Consider the following 14178-nt stretch of genomic DNA (forward strand, 5'->3'; position numbering starts at 1 on the left):
CAAAGACCAGAAGCTCCATCCTTGCGCCTTTTTCTCCCGTCGACTCACCCCTGCGGAACAGAACTACGACATCGGCAACAGAGAGCTTCTAGATGTGAAGTTGCCGTTGGAGGAATGGCGACACTGGCTGGAGGGAGCCAAGCAGCCGTTTTTGGTCTGGACAGACCACAAGAACCTTGAGTACCTTAGCTCCGCCAAACGGCTGAATCCCCGCCAGTCTCGCATTGTGCATTGGGCATTGTTCTTCACTCGCTTTAACTTTGTTCTGTCTTACCGCCCCGGCTCTAGGAATGGCAAGCCCGACGCCTTGTCACGTCAGTTCGCCAGGGGGGAGGAGTCAACAGACAGGTTGGAGACCATTCTCCCGACGGCTTGTTTGGTGGCCTCCCTGACCTGGGACATTGAGGAGAGAGTCCGGGCGGCCTCCAAGCGCCTGCCCGGATAATAGGCTGTTTGTCCCCGATCCGCTGAGGTCTGAGGTCCTGGAGTGGGGACACTCCTCACGGCTGGCCTGCCACCCTGGTGTCCAAAGAACCGGGGGGCTACTCAGACAACGTTTTTGGGGGATGCAACCAACACAAGAATTCGCACCAAGCCCCAGCAGGGCTGCTACAACCGTTGCCCATTCCACGCTGCCCCTGGTCACACATTTCCATGGATTTCGTTACAGGACTGCCCGCATCAGACGGTAACAGTTATTCTTTCTATCGTCGACCGTTTTAGTAAGATGGCTAACCAAGGAGACTGCGGAGTTGGTGGTCGTGCACGTTTTCCGTCTACACGGCCTGCCGGAGGACGTTGTTTCGGACAGAAGGACAACAGTTCGCATCCGTTTTTTGGAGGGACTTCTGCAAGGCGGTGGGGGCCTGTCCTCTGGTTTCCATCCACAGTCTAATGGGCAGACCGAAAAGGAAGAATCAGGAGATGGAGGTGGCTCTCAGGTGCATGGTGTCCCGGAGTCCTACGTCCTGGTCCCCTCAGCTGGTATGGATCGAGTATGGGCACAATTCGTTGGTCAGCTCTGCCACAGGGTTATCTCCGTTCGAGTGTGTGTATGGCTATCAGCCTCCTCTTTTTCCGGCACTTAGTGCCGAGGTCACATGTCCTTCTGCCTTGGCCTATGCTAGGTGATGTAGGCAGACGTGGGCACAGGCCCGGACAACGCTCCTACGGACCGTGGACCGTTATACGACCTCTGCCAACCGCCGTCGGACCCCGGCACCTACATACCTGGAAGGACAGAAGGTATGGCTCTCCATCCGGGACCTCCCGCTCCGGGTGGAGTCAAGAAAGCTGGCACCTAGATTTGTGGGTCCGTTGAGGTTGAAGCTCCCGAGGACCATGAGAGTGCACCACGTTCCATGTGTCGAAGGTCAAGCCTGTCCACGAGAGCCCGTTGGTCCCGCCCCGTCCACCCCCACCTCCGCCAGTGCTTGTCGAGGGAGGTCCAGTGTACGCAGTACGACGCCGTCTCAAATCCAGGAAGAGGGATCGAGGAATGCAGTACCTGGTGGATTGGGAGGGTTATGGCCCAGAGGAGAGGTCATGGGTGCCTTCTCGTTTTATTGTGGATCCCCAGATGATCAAGGATTTTCACCGATCAAAAACACCCGGATCAACCCACAATGGGCAGGCCTAGGAGAGCTTGTGAGCCTCCGAGGACAAGTCGGGAGGAAGAGACGTCGGAGCAGGCCGACAGACACTCCTCAGGATCCCAGGAATTCTGAGCGTTTCCTTCCCACCCACCCACCCTTTTTTTGGGACGTCAGGGGACGTCCCTAGGGGGGTGGGGGGTTCTGTCACATGCCTGTCAGTCGTGCCTGCTGGGTTCTGTGTGCCATTGGCTGGCGCGCAGCTGAGGCACGTTCCACTGATTCACATACCTGTTTTCCCTCTGCTATTACTGCTGCATAAAAGCCCTGGTCCCACACACACTCTTTGCCAGATTGTCCGCTAACCCCTGTTATGACCTTCCAGCGTTTCCTGTTCTGCCTGCCTGATCTCGACCTGTTTCTGCCCCTGACCTCCGTCCTGCGTTCCTGTCCCGGTAACCCGACCTCGCCACGGTTTCCGACCACGAGCCTGTTTCTCTGCCCTGCTCCTGCCGACCTGGAACGTCCTGGAAACAACCCTCGATCTCCGCCCCGGACATCCGACCCGCCTTCCGTCCCCGACCAGCCTGCTTCGCCGCCGTCCCGGAGGATCGACCCGCCTTCCTTCCCCGACCAGCCTGCTTCGCCGCCGTCCCGGAGGATCGACCCGCCTTTCGTCCCCGAAACACGAGCGTTAGCCTACGGTTGCTAACTATCAGAAATAAATCCTCTTTTCTTGACCCTCTGGTGTGGCATTTGGGGGTTAGGTGCGCACACACACCACGAGTAACATGAAAGCAGGTGAACCGTCATGTCCTTTTAAAAAATGAAGTCGGAGTGATTTTTGAAGTTGAAAAACATTTTATCGAGGCATTTCATAGAACACACATGTCTATACATCCCGTATGTCTGTATACTGAAATAAATGCAGAACAAATCCATACAACAAATTGACAAATTAACAAATGCAGTTGCCTCCTTGCAAACTTGTATGGACATATTTTATTAATTTAAATTGGATTAAAAGAAAACAAACTTTTCTGTCAATGCAGGACATATTTAACTTAAATTTATGTTGCATTAACTAAAATAATTTAACACATATTGGTCCCTGACCAGCCGACCACTCTCGTCGTCAGGGAAGATGGCTGGCTTATCCCAGTCCATTTCTTTTTTTCTTTTTTTTTTTTGGAATATTTTATTTTCAGTTTTTACATTTATCACACAAAGAAACAAAAGAGTCAATATACCAGCAGTATATAGGCACAAACTAATCAAGAAACCTGTCACTCCACCCCCCAAAAAAAAATAAAAATAAAAAAAATAAAAAAAATAAATGACATAAAATAAAATAAAATACAAACAGGTCAGTGTATGACATTATTACCAATTTAGACACTTGGTATAACAGATAAATGATTATAGTGCAGATACGGTTGCCATATTTTAAAAAAAGTGTTGTACTGATTTCTGAGGCAGTATGTGATTTTTTCCAGGGGTATGCAACTATTCATTTCAAGCAACCATCTATCAATGAAAAGGGGGGAAGTCAGATTTCCAAGACATCATGATACATTTCTTTGCTACACTTAGAGAAATTCCCATAAATTTGAGCTGCGTTTTGTCTAGTGAGCCACGAATATTTGCCAAGTTTCCCAATAGGCACAGTTCAGGATTGACTGGAACTTCAACTCCAATGATTTTGGTTAAAGTAGAGCAGACATCATGCCAGAAAGGTTTCACTTTAATACACAACCAAGTACAATGTAAAAAGCAACCCACTTCAATGTCACATCTAAAGCACCTATCTGACACATCAGATTTAAATGGATGTAATTTTTCTGGGGTGAGGTATAATTGATGTAAAATGTTATAGTTAATTAATCTATATCGGGCATTGATGATATTTAACAAACTATTTTGGCAAAGATCTTCCCAGAGTTGTTCGTTAATTGTAATGTTCAGATCTGACTCCCATTTCATCTTGGACTTATGTAAGCCTGACTTTGGGCTCTCATTCAACAGCAGGTGGTACATCTTAGAGATGAATCTTTGTGTGTTCCTCCCATGAAGAAGCTTTTCCACATTATTCATAACAGGCTGAGTCATTTCCGAACCTAAATTAGATCTCAGGAAGGATCTTAATTGGAGATAACAGAAAAAAGTTTGCTTGGACAAGTTATATTTCCCCTTCATATGTTCAAATGTCATGAAAAGTCCAGTATCGAAACAGTCCTCCAAATGTTGTATTCCTTTATGATGCCATTGGTCTAGGATCTTATTGTTAAGAGTCATTGGTATAAGATAATTCTGTTTTAAAGGAGTTTTAGGGGACAATTTCATCTTCAGTCCAAGGCTTTTGTGGACCTCGTGCCAAATTTTAATTAAATGTCTAAAAATAGGGTTATCTGTCTTTTTGTTTATAGTTGCAGAGTTATGTTTATAAATGAAGTCACTGGGAGTTTTTTCTTTCAAGGCGTGCAGACCAATTTGTATCCAGTTGGGGGCCTCACTGCCCTCGAAGAAAGATGAGATGAATCTCATTTGAGCTGCCAAGTAGTATTTCTTAAAACTGGGCAATCGAAGTCCCCCTGAACGATGGTCCCACGTTAGTTTCTCAATGGATACCCGGGGTGTTTTATGGTCAGATAGGAATTGTCTGACATATCCATTGAGGGTTCGAAAAAAGGATTGTGGTAATGGAATAGGTAGAGATTGAAACAAATATTGTAACCTTGGTTGTACATTCATCTTAACACAATTAATTCTGCCAATCAAGGTGAGAGGCAAGAACGTCCATCTACGCAAGTCTTCTTCAATCTTACTGAGCAGTGGGAGATAATTCAGTTCATACAGGTTTTTGAGATTGCTGTCTACAAATATACTAAGATATTTTATACCATCTGTAGGCCATTTAAATAAACTTGTTTGCTGAAGTTCAGAGTGGTCAAAATTCGTTAAAGGAATAATTTCACTTTTTTCCAAATTTACTTTGTAACCAGAAATATTACCATACATATTCAAAACAGTTTGCAGTTTGGAGAGAGAGTTACCAGGATCGTTTAAGTACAAAATGATGTCATCTGCCAAAAGATTAATTTTATGAGTTATCTGACCAACCTGGAAACCTTTTATATCAAGATCATTTCTAATTGTTTGAGCTAAGGGTTCAATTGCTAAAACAAAAAGTGCTGGGGATAAAGGACATCCCTGTCTACTTGATCTGCCTAGAGGGAATGCAGGCGAAATTTGTCCATTGGTGCTAATTTTACCTTGGGGTTTATGGTACAGAGTTTGGATCTATTTAATAAATAGTGGGCCAAACTCAAATTTGGCAAGCACTTTAAATAAATATGCCCATTCTAACCTATCAAAGGCTTTCTCAGCATCTAAAGCCACAGCTATACTGGGTTCTGTTTCAGATTTTGTTAAATTAATAATATTAAATAGGCTGCATAGATTATTAGCTGAGGAACGTTTTGAGATAAAACCACTTTGGTCCGGGTTTATTAGTTGAGGCAGGTATTGACTAAGCCTGATAGCCAAGGCTTTGGAAATCAATTTATAATCTGTGTTTAACAATGAGATTGGCCGGTAAGAGGAGCAATTCAATGGATCTTTATTTTTTTTTATGAATGACAGTAATTATCGCTGTAGAGAAAGAATCAGGAAGTGTTCCTGTTTCTGAGGCTAAGTTGATGACATCAATAAGAAGTGGTAGGAGTAAATCCTTAAATTCCCTGTAGAATTCTGGAGGGAACCCATCTTCTCCTGGTGATTTGTTTGCTTGTAATGAGCTAAGAGCTTTTTCAATTTCTGTTTGTATAAAAGGACGATCAAGGCTATCTTGATCTTCCTTGCTGAGCTTGGGCAGTTCAATCATGGACAAAAATTCATCAACACTATTCATATCTTCTGGAGGTTCTGATGTGTATAACTGCGTATAGTACTGTTTAAATGTATCATTAATTTCTTTAGGGTTATATGATAGGAAACCTGTTTTAGTCTGAATCGAATTAATTGTCTTTTTTTAGTTGCCAAGATAGAATTTTGTGTGCCTTTTCTCCCAGTTCGTAGTTTGTTTGCTTCTCATGATATTTTTTTCAATTGTATAAGTATGCAGTGTATTAGATCTAAGCTTTTTATTTACCAATAACTGATGTATATCTATAGATTTTGATTGTTGAAACTCTTTTTCAAATTTTAAGATGTCTGCTTCCAGTTCTTCTATTTCTGCCATGTATTTCTTTTTGATACCTTTGGTATAGGAAATTATTTGTCCTCTTAGAAATGCTTTAAGTGTGTCCCATAATATGAAACTGTTGGGGGAAGAAGGACAGTTTGTATCACAAAATAACTCAATCTGTGCCCTTATGAATTTGCAAAAATCTGGTTTTTGAAGGAGGGTAGGGTTGAGACGCCACCTATAGACATTAGAAGTGTTTTCAGGCATATAAATTGACAGTGTCAAAGGAGAATGATCTGACAATATTCTAGGTAAATATTTAGATTCTATTGCTCTGTGAGTCAGGTGTGTCGATAACAAGAAAAGATCAATCCAAGTGAAAGAGTTGAGGATGCATCTGCCTCCACATATCAGTTAAGTTTAATTCCTTCATGAAGTTAATGGTGGTTTTAGCTGCTTTAGATTTGGTTACTGATAGAGCTGACTTATCTAGAAGAGGGTCCAGGCAGAAATTGAAGTCTCCCCCTATTAGAATGTTTTTATGTCCACCTGAGACCTTCAAGAATATATTTTGAATAAATGACTCATCATCATAATTAGGCGCATAAAAATTCAAGAGGGTCCAGGGTTCTGAATAAATCTGACAATTCACCACAACATATCTACCTAATGTATCAACAATGGTTTCTCCAATTGTTACAGGGGTGTTCTTATTTATTAGGACGGCCACTCCCCTGGCTTTAGAGTTAAAAGATGATGATATTACGTGCCCTATCCAATCTCTCTTCAATTTTCTATGTTCCAGGGGTGTTAAATGGGTTTCCTGTACGAAAGCAATGTCTATTTTGAGTTTTTTTCAAATACATCAAAACTCTCTTCCGTTTTATTGGTCCATTAAGCCCATTCACATTAAAACTTACAAAATTCACCACTCTATTCATCAACCATAAACTTTCTTAAGAAATATTGTCCCAACCATATCATGCTTCCCGTATAACCAAGTATTTCAAAATAAAGCACTGACCGTGCAAGGAGAAAAGAAAGAAAAGAAAAGAAAAATATGCTATAACTACACACACCCTCCCCCCTCCCTCCACGCGCCTTGCGCCTTCCCAAACCTGGTGCATGGCAGGCGTGATTATCACAACGGGACCTACTGGGCAAATGACTAAACCATTAGCCCCCTCTCTGCAACATTCTAATGTCAACAAAATTAACAAATGACATCGCGTAGAAAAATAAATAAATGTATTTAAGAAAAATGTGGACAGTATCATTACCTCAAAATGTGCGGGTATGACAGCAGTTCAAAATGGACAATTGTAATGGCAAAATTGTACAAAGAAATCGTCAATGCAAGGAGATCCAAAAAATGTAAGCAGCATAGCCGTTTTGAACAAATGGTAACATCCCCTTAGCACAATCGTGAGTTAAATAATAATGATAATAATGAAAGAAAAAAAAAAGTTTTGCCTGTGCGGATCAATCTCCTTCCCGTAGGTTATCCTTCTTCAGGAACTTAGTCCCCTCCTCCGGGTCCACGAAAATCTTGGGCTCTTCATCTTCTCCCGGATAGACGTAAAGCTTGGCCGGGTACCGTAAATTGTATTTTAATCCCTTGTCGCGTAGAGCCTGTAGCAGTTCTTTGAAGGCTCGCCGTTGAGCCATGACCTCACTGGTATAGTCCGGAAAGATAAGGACTTTGCCTCCGTTGTATTCCATGGACTGTTGTCTGCCAAGGCGTAGAATTAACTCCTTCTGCTGAAAGTGATGGATGCGCGCAAGGATTGTACGCGGTCTTGTGCCGGTAGCCGGCTTCGGCTGGAGGGATCGGTGCGCCCGATCCACCATAACTGGATGCGGGAAATGTTCATCACCAAGCAACTTAGGGATTAGTTTGGAGACAAATTCAGTGGGTCTACCTTTCTCCTCATCCTCCGGTATCCCCACGAGTTTAATATTGTGTCTCCGGGAGCGAGCTTCCAAGTCAAGGACTTTAGTCTGGAGCTGAGCGTTGTGTTTTGTTAGCTCAGTGCATTTAGCCTCCAATTTTAGCATGCGGACGTCAAGGTCGCTCATCGCTTGTTCTTGATTGGTCACACGAGTTTGAAGTTCAGTCTGTGAAGCTGCAAGCGCATGAAACTTGGCTTCAAATGCATCAAATCGTTCATTTATGCAGCGAAGGATTGATTCGGACATCTCTTTGCATATTTCTTTACACATAGCGTAGGTTTCGTCCGAAGATCCTTCTGGCTTGGTGGGAGAGTCGTTAGCATGGTTATGGCTACCAATGGTACTAGCTCTAGTTCCAGTGGCTTGACTGTCGGTAGATTTGGTTTTGCTGGAGGTGCTTGGCTTCGGCATGTTGGATTCCCAGTTCCTTAAAGGTTTTCGGGAGGTATATATACAGACACTTTTAGTCTATACGTAGAAAAACGCGATATAAAGATGATTTCAAAAAGTCGCAGAGATGAGCACGTACTAAACACGTCTTACAGCTTCCGCATGTCGGCCGGAAGTCCCCCTTCAATCCCATTTCTTACAGAATTCTGGGGGTCCTCTCCTTTCTCAGGCAGGCTACATTGTGATAGGCGCCGATATATTTCAGACGACCGAAAGACTCTGGAGTCATGGACTGACCCAGGCCATTTTGCCACAACATTAGTGAAAAGACTGTCAGCATTGTAGACCATCTGAAATTATAAGATGACTATTAGATTATTACCACACATCAGAATTAATGTACAACATTCCTTTTTTTTTTCTTTTTTAACAATATCTAAAAAAAAAAAATCTTTTACCTGAACATTAATGCTGTGAAAGTATTTTCTATTTACAAAATCTGCCTCATCAGCACCTGAGGGGGCTTTGATCCTGATACGTGTGCAATCCAATGCACCAATGACATTTGGGAAACCTGTAACACCAACAAAAAAAAAAGTATCCTACTATGACTATTAACAGAAGTTCTGTAATTTGTAGTTTTTCTTACCTGCCATCTTATAAAACTCCTCTTTGATGTCAGACAGTCTCCTGTGGCCAGGAAAGCTGATGAAGACACCTGCCAGAGCTTTAATAGCCACACACACACGACGAATTGCGCGGCAAATTGTGGCCTTGTTTAGTTGCTCCGCATCCCCAACTGAGTACAAGAAGCCCCCACTTGCAAAAAAGCGCAAGGCCACACAAACCATTTGCTCCACACTCATGGCTCCGTGCGGTGCAGTGCCGAATCCTGGGACCCAACAGTCTGCACAGATACTTGATGCCATCTGCAGAAAATCTGTACCTCTCGTACAGGTGGCCATCAGGAAAGGCCAGTGGATCCAACCGGTCCTGAAAAACCCTCTGTCTTCTCAAGGATCTCCAGACCGCAAGAGCTTTTTCGTCCACAACGTCTTGCCAAAATGGGCACGCCATTGTTAGAGCAGGAATAAACTGACAATTTGGGTCCTTTATATAGGCCATTGGTCCGTTTCACTTAACGTGAAACACCTTTACAACCTCAAGCCACACAAGCTGCAACTGGTTTGTTTATTGTGGTACCTTTTTTTTTTTTTTTGCAATTTAATGTCATTATGATACAGACTACCTTCAAGAATAAATAATCAAACTGTTCCCTCTACTCACTAACCCTAACCCTAACCCTATTAGCATTAAGTGTTTTAATATTTTTTAGAAATTGCATTTGAGGGTACATTAAGCGACTTTCTATTAACCTTACTAATGATGCCAGTGTTTCAACTTCCAACCAATCTCAACACTAAGGTAATCTCTTTGTAGGCAAACAAACACCATTATATTTCAATTGAATTTTATTTCAGGGTCAAGGCCTGTCTTGTTCCTTGAGCTGGGGGAGGAAAGAAGAAAAATAATTACATTTGTGTCTCAAATGTAGTTAGCATACAGTGTGTATTGAAAGCATGACCCACCTCAAGTTCAAGTTTTTTAATTTCAAGTTCAAGTTTTTTTTAAGGTTTTCTTTTTTATTTCAGAGTCTAAGGAAAGGTTTTCCATTTTCCTTTTTTTTATACAGTATGCCCACATCGGCCAGCTCAATTTGCCGCTTTAGATGCTGGGCATACAGTTTTCTGATGACTTGTGAGTTCTGTAAACACATGACAGTTCCATTGATACTCACTATAATTCCTGGATGACTCTCTGCATACACAGCATCTGGGTCCTGTTACAAAAATGAAATTCTGTGTGGGTACCAAATAATGAAGTCTCACTATTATTGACAGAAAATAACGTCAATAAGCTTGACAGGATACCTCCTCATTCCTTCTGGACCCTAGGGAGATGGTCTCTTCATCATCCAGGTCAGATGCTGCTGTGGCTGCTGCACTGGTGCCTTCACCCTATCGCATTTAACAGGATCAGTATTGAAGCTAGTAGACTAGACTTGCCAGGCCTAAATGCCAGTACTCACCGGAACAACATCAGCTGGTGTTGATGATGCCAATGGCTCCAACAGTGTGACACTGCTGCCGCAAACTGCGAGACAAGCCAAGACAGATAGTTTGAATCCATTTCATGTCAATGTGTCCCATGTAGAGATACAACATACCTTGTATGAAATGGTTGGCATCTTGGGAGGGACCTACACTAGCTACACACTACACTACCCCAAGTATTCCCTCCATCACAGGTCTGCCTCGGTTTATAGCCAAGGCCAAGTCCTCTGCTGGGGTGAGGTCAGTTTTTGGGGACGCCCCACCTGTACCCTTCTGTGCGCGCTCTTTTTAATTGCTAAAACCCAACAGACAATATGAGCAGGCAACTTCTGCATACAAAATTACACTTGTGTATCTTAAGCATTAGTTTGTCACTTACCATTCTGCAGGATATTCTTGTATTTTACCTTTATCTGCTGCCATGTTCTTTTTGGCCCAGTCATGTTTGATCTGTGCATACACAGACAGACAGACAGACAGACAAGTCATTATTATTACAATTCGAATGAGAATAGTAATGGTAATAATTTTAATAATTATTATTATAACTTATGATCGCAATTGCGATGGTTTCGGCGGAGCGGTGAGTTCGTATTTGTGCACTACTTATGCATTCAGACGGTCTGCAATACTTTGCCACGCTTTTTCTCTCTGCTTAATTGCCGTGGCGGTGTTGCCTTTTTTTTTTTTTTGGTCCTTAACCTCCTTGTACGCCTCAATGAGGATTTCTGCCTCGGATGGGGAAAAGTAAGCCGCTCGTGTTGACATGGTGAATCGGTGAATCCGAGCTCGATAACGGGGGTCTATTTAAGGAAGCCGCGTGCGCGCACTTATCCAGGATAGGTTTCAGCTGGCTTGATGACTCTGTGTGCTCTCATCGTGGATGTGTTTCTGTGCAACCGATTAAGCCTGGACACACGTGTTATGGATTGGTTGAGCGCGGCTTACTTACTCATCTCAGATGACGGAATCCTACTTTCGTGCAACGGGCCCCTGTACTGAACAAGGCTGAGTTGTTGCCTTGCTTGTGACCTGGTGAGTCAGTTTGTTTATGCTAATGTTAGCTTAGCCAGCTTTCTATGCTGAACAAACAAATGCCTCATTCTGTGAAATTATATGGCTTGTATGTGTTGACCTTTGTTGACTAATTTTACTTTGAAACCTTTAGATACATACAGTATACCCATGAACTTTTGGTTTGACTTGCATTTGCATATTATTTACATGAACTGCGGTCCTGTCCTCCAGGCCAGGTCCGTGAAATATGGCGAGCTAAAGGAGCAGGATTAGAGCCTACAGCAAAAACGCCCCCCACCTGCCAGGTCGGTAGGGGGCTCCTTGGAGCTCAATGAAATCTCTCACCCCACTTGCTTAGCCCGCGGCCACTTTCCATCCACATACATACTGACATACACTTACATTCATACACACACACCTTCTTCTGCTGAACTTTTATTCCTTCCCATATTTCACCCTGACTGTTGGGCTTGACCCCAAACCCAGACGTGGGTTCTGTCATAAACTGTGGGTGGGCTGAAGGGTTGCGGTTGGGGTGGCTGGGCTGGGCTATTGTAGTTGATAATTTGTCCGATGGTTTTTGTTGAAATTCTTGTCCTGTATTTGTTTAAATGGCCATTTCATTTTTCTTTTGCTATTTTGTTAAACTTACTTTTGCTCACTGTGTATAGCTTCACCTTGTTAATCACCACTATTAATATAATATATGAAAATACAAACCTGTCTCTTGTCTCCACTCCATCCTTGAGCGAACTCTACACTCTACACACTACAATCTTCTGATTACTACACGCGGTTCTCCCACCGCAGGGATCAGGTGCAGCAGAGCTGGTGGAATAACTTCCCGGCGAGTTGACAGACGTGACAACTACAGCAATACGTGACTACATCGGACTTTAACCCTGGCCAGAAGAAGTGTCTAAGGATGAGGTTATACGTTTTTGTGACTCCCAGATGACCGGCCATTGACTCTCATGGGCGACAGATGAAATGTATTGACGGTAAACAGTGGGTACAACAATTTGATTAACGAATGCCCATACATCGTCGGGTGCTGTTCGCGGGACCCACTTGCGCATTATGATGCTGTTGTCAACTAACGTAATATATCTGGTCACCACTTGCTTTGTTGCGCAGCATTGGGTCAGCTTCCTGAGCAGCTTGCAGTCCTTCACGTGAAACCGGAAGAGGCGTTTGTTCGGCGATCGGTGTTGGAGAGACGGGCCGCTTCGGCTCCGCAGCAGCATCGGCGAGCGGTGCCGCCTCGGCTTCGTCCACATTCTTCACCACGGTGTCGCCAGAGAAGGCTGGCATAAACACGCTAGCCGACAAGTCCACGTCAGGCTGTCGGCGTGCTTGTGAGCGAGTGATCACATAGGCGGGAAAAATATTCAAGTTACATGAATTCACATTGCTAGTTTTAGTGTGTTGCGGGGAATCCAATACTTCAAGGGAGGGGGTTACCTTAGCAAGTCTATACCATGAATTGGTAAACCTGAGCTAATGGCAATGGGGAAACATTGTGTTCAAAAACACAATGTTTCCACTTTCTTGGGACTACCTGTTGGGGGAGGGTGTTGACGAACTAAGGGCTGGCGAGTTTTTTTGTCAGATCCTGATGAGAAAACAGTTCTATGAGTTAAGACAAACTCGTCAGCTAATACAGCAGTAGATGAGAGCTTTGTTCATTTATATATATATTACAATCCGGTCCGGCAAACATTTCTTAAAGTCCTCTAATAAAATGAATTCTCTCAAAGACTCATAATCACACGCTTTACAAGCAGTACTCCATTTATCAAATAATATTCCCTTTTCCCTAGCAAACTCTACATAGAGTGGGAAGGGGCTTTCTTGTGGTTTCTGAATTTTTGTCGATAGGCTTCAGGTACCAATTCGTAAGCGCGGAGAATTGCAGCTTTTACCGAGTCATAATTTAGACTTTCTTCAACGGGCAGCGCAGCAAAAGCTTCTTGAGCTTTCCCATAAAGTTTGCATTGAAGCAAAAGTGCCCAAGCTTCAGGTGGCCATTGTAGAGAATTAGCAATTCGTTCAAATGCCCCTAAATAGGAGTCGACTTCAGTCTCACGAAATGTTGGCACCAAAACAATATTTTTACCACCATCAAAGACAGCTGGTGTAGAAGTGGTAGACGAAAAGGATTTGCTTACCGGACCAGCAGACGTGTTCGACCCTTGAGTCAGTCGCTGTGACTCAAGCTCCAGCTTACGCAGTTGTATGACCTTCTCTGCTTCAATCTCCATTCTTTTCACCTCAAGTTGGTGCTGCAGCTGCAACTCAGCCTGCCGGGCCTGAATCTTCTCCTGAGATTAAAATTTAAGGCATGCAAGACGGACCTTTGAGTGAGCCTGCTGTTTGGAACCCGAACTACTGAGAGAAGGAGAGAGGGTCGTATCAAGGCAATGTGGCCGGTGGCTTCTCTCTTTCCGAACCCCCACTACGATATCAGCTTTACTGGGGCAGCACCCTCAAGTGGTAGACAACCAGCCTCTCCACCCAGGATGACATCCTCGACCACAGCTGGTTCGGTCTGAACTGGCATTTGCACAGGCTTAATTTCTACCAATTTATGAAGCACCAGAGCCTTAAGCTCCTTCTTCAGAACTTGACAGGGAACCGTGAGACCAAAGTGACTGGCTATTTGGGCCAACTCATCTTTACGACAACAGTCGACCAGTTTAATTGAAGGGGAAGCTAAGAAGCTATTTAAGTCAAACCGTGACATGGCCCGATTACCAATTTGCCCCAAGCAGTATGGAAAGTACCCCAAAACAATTCCAAAGTTCAAAACACAATGCTTACCTTTTTTTGGTTTGTTTGCTTGTCCCGGGACTCCTTTAATGGACGAGATCTCGGGCGAGCCCCCAATTTGTTACGAACCAGCTCGAGTCTAGGGGATTTGGGT

At 43.8% G+C, this 14178-nt stretch overlaps 1 long non-coding RNA gene across 1 annotated transcript; it reads right to left on the reverse strand.

The window, feature by feature from the left end:
• Positions 1 to 9446: 9446 nt before the first annotated feature.
• LOC142892187 (uncharacterized) lies at positions 9447 to 11664 on the reverse strand. Its single transcript, XR_012927381.1, has 7 exons — positions 11188 to 11664; positions 10349 to 10685; positions 10211 to 10275; positions 10053 to 10139; positions 9920 to 9961; positions 9711 to 9886; positions 9447 to 9628 (listed from the first exon to the last, which is right to left on the reverse strand). It is a non-coding gene; the product is annotated as an uncharacterized LOC142892187 (long non-coding RNA).
• Between the last annotated feature and the right edge of the window lie 2514 nt (positions 11665 to 14178).

The sequence above is a fragment of the Nelusetta ayraudi genome, unplaced genomic scaffold (assembly GCF_046127955.1).
Source record: "Nelusetta ayraudi isolate G7.1 ecotype Tasmania unplaced genomic scaffold, CSIRO-AGI_Nayr_v1 ptg000034l, whole genome shotgun sequence".
Classification (NCBI taxonomy): Eukaryota; Metazoa; Chordata; class Actinopteri; order Tetraodontiformes; family Monacanthidae; genus Nelusetta; species Nelusetta ayraudi.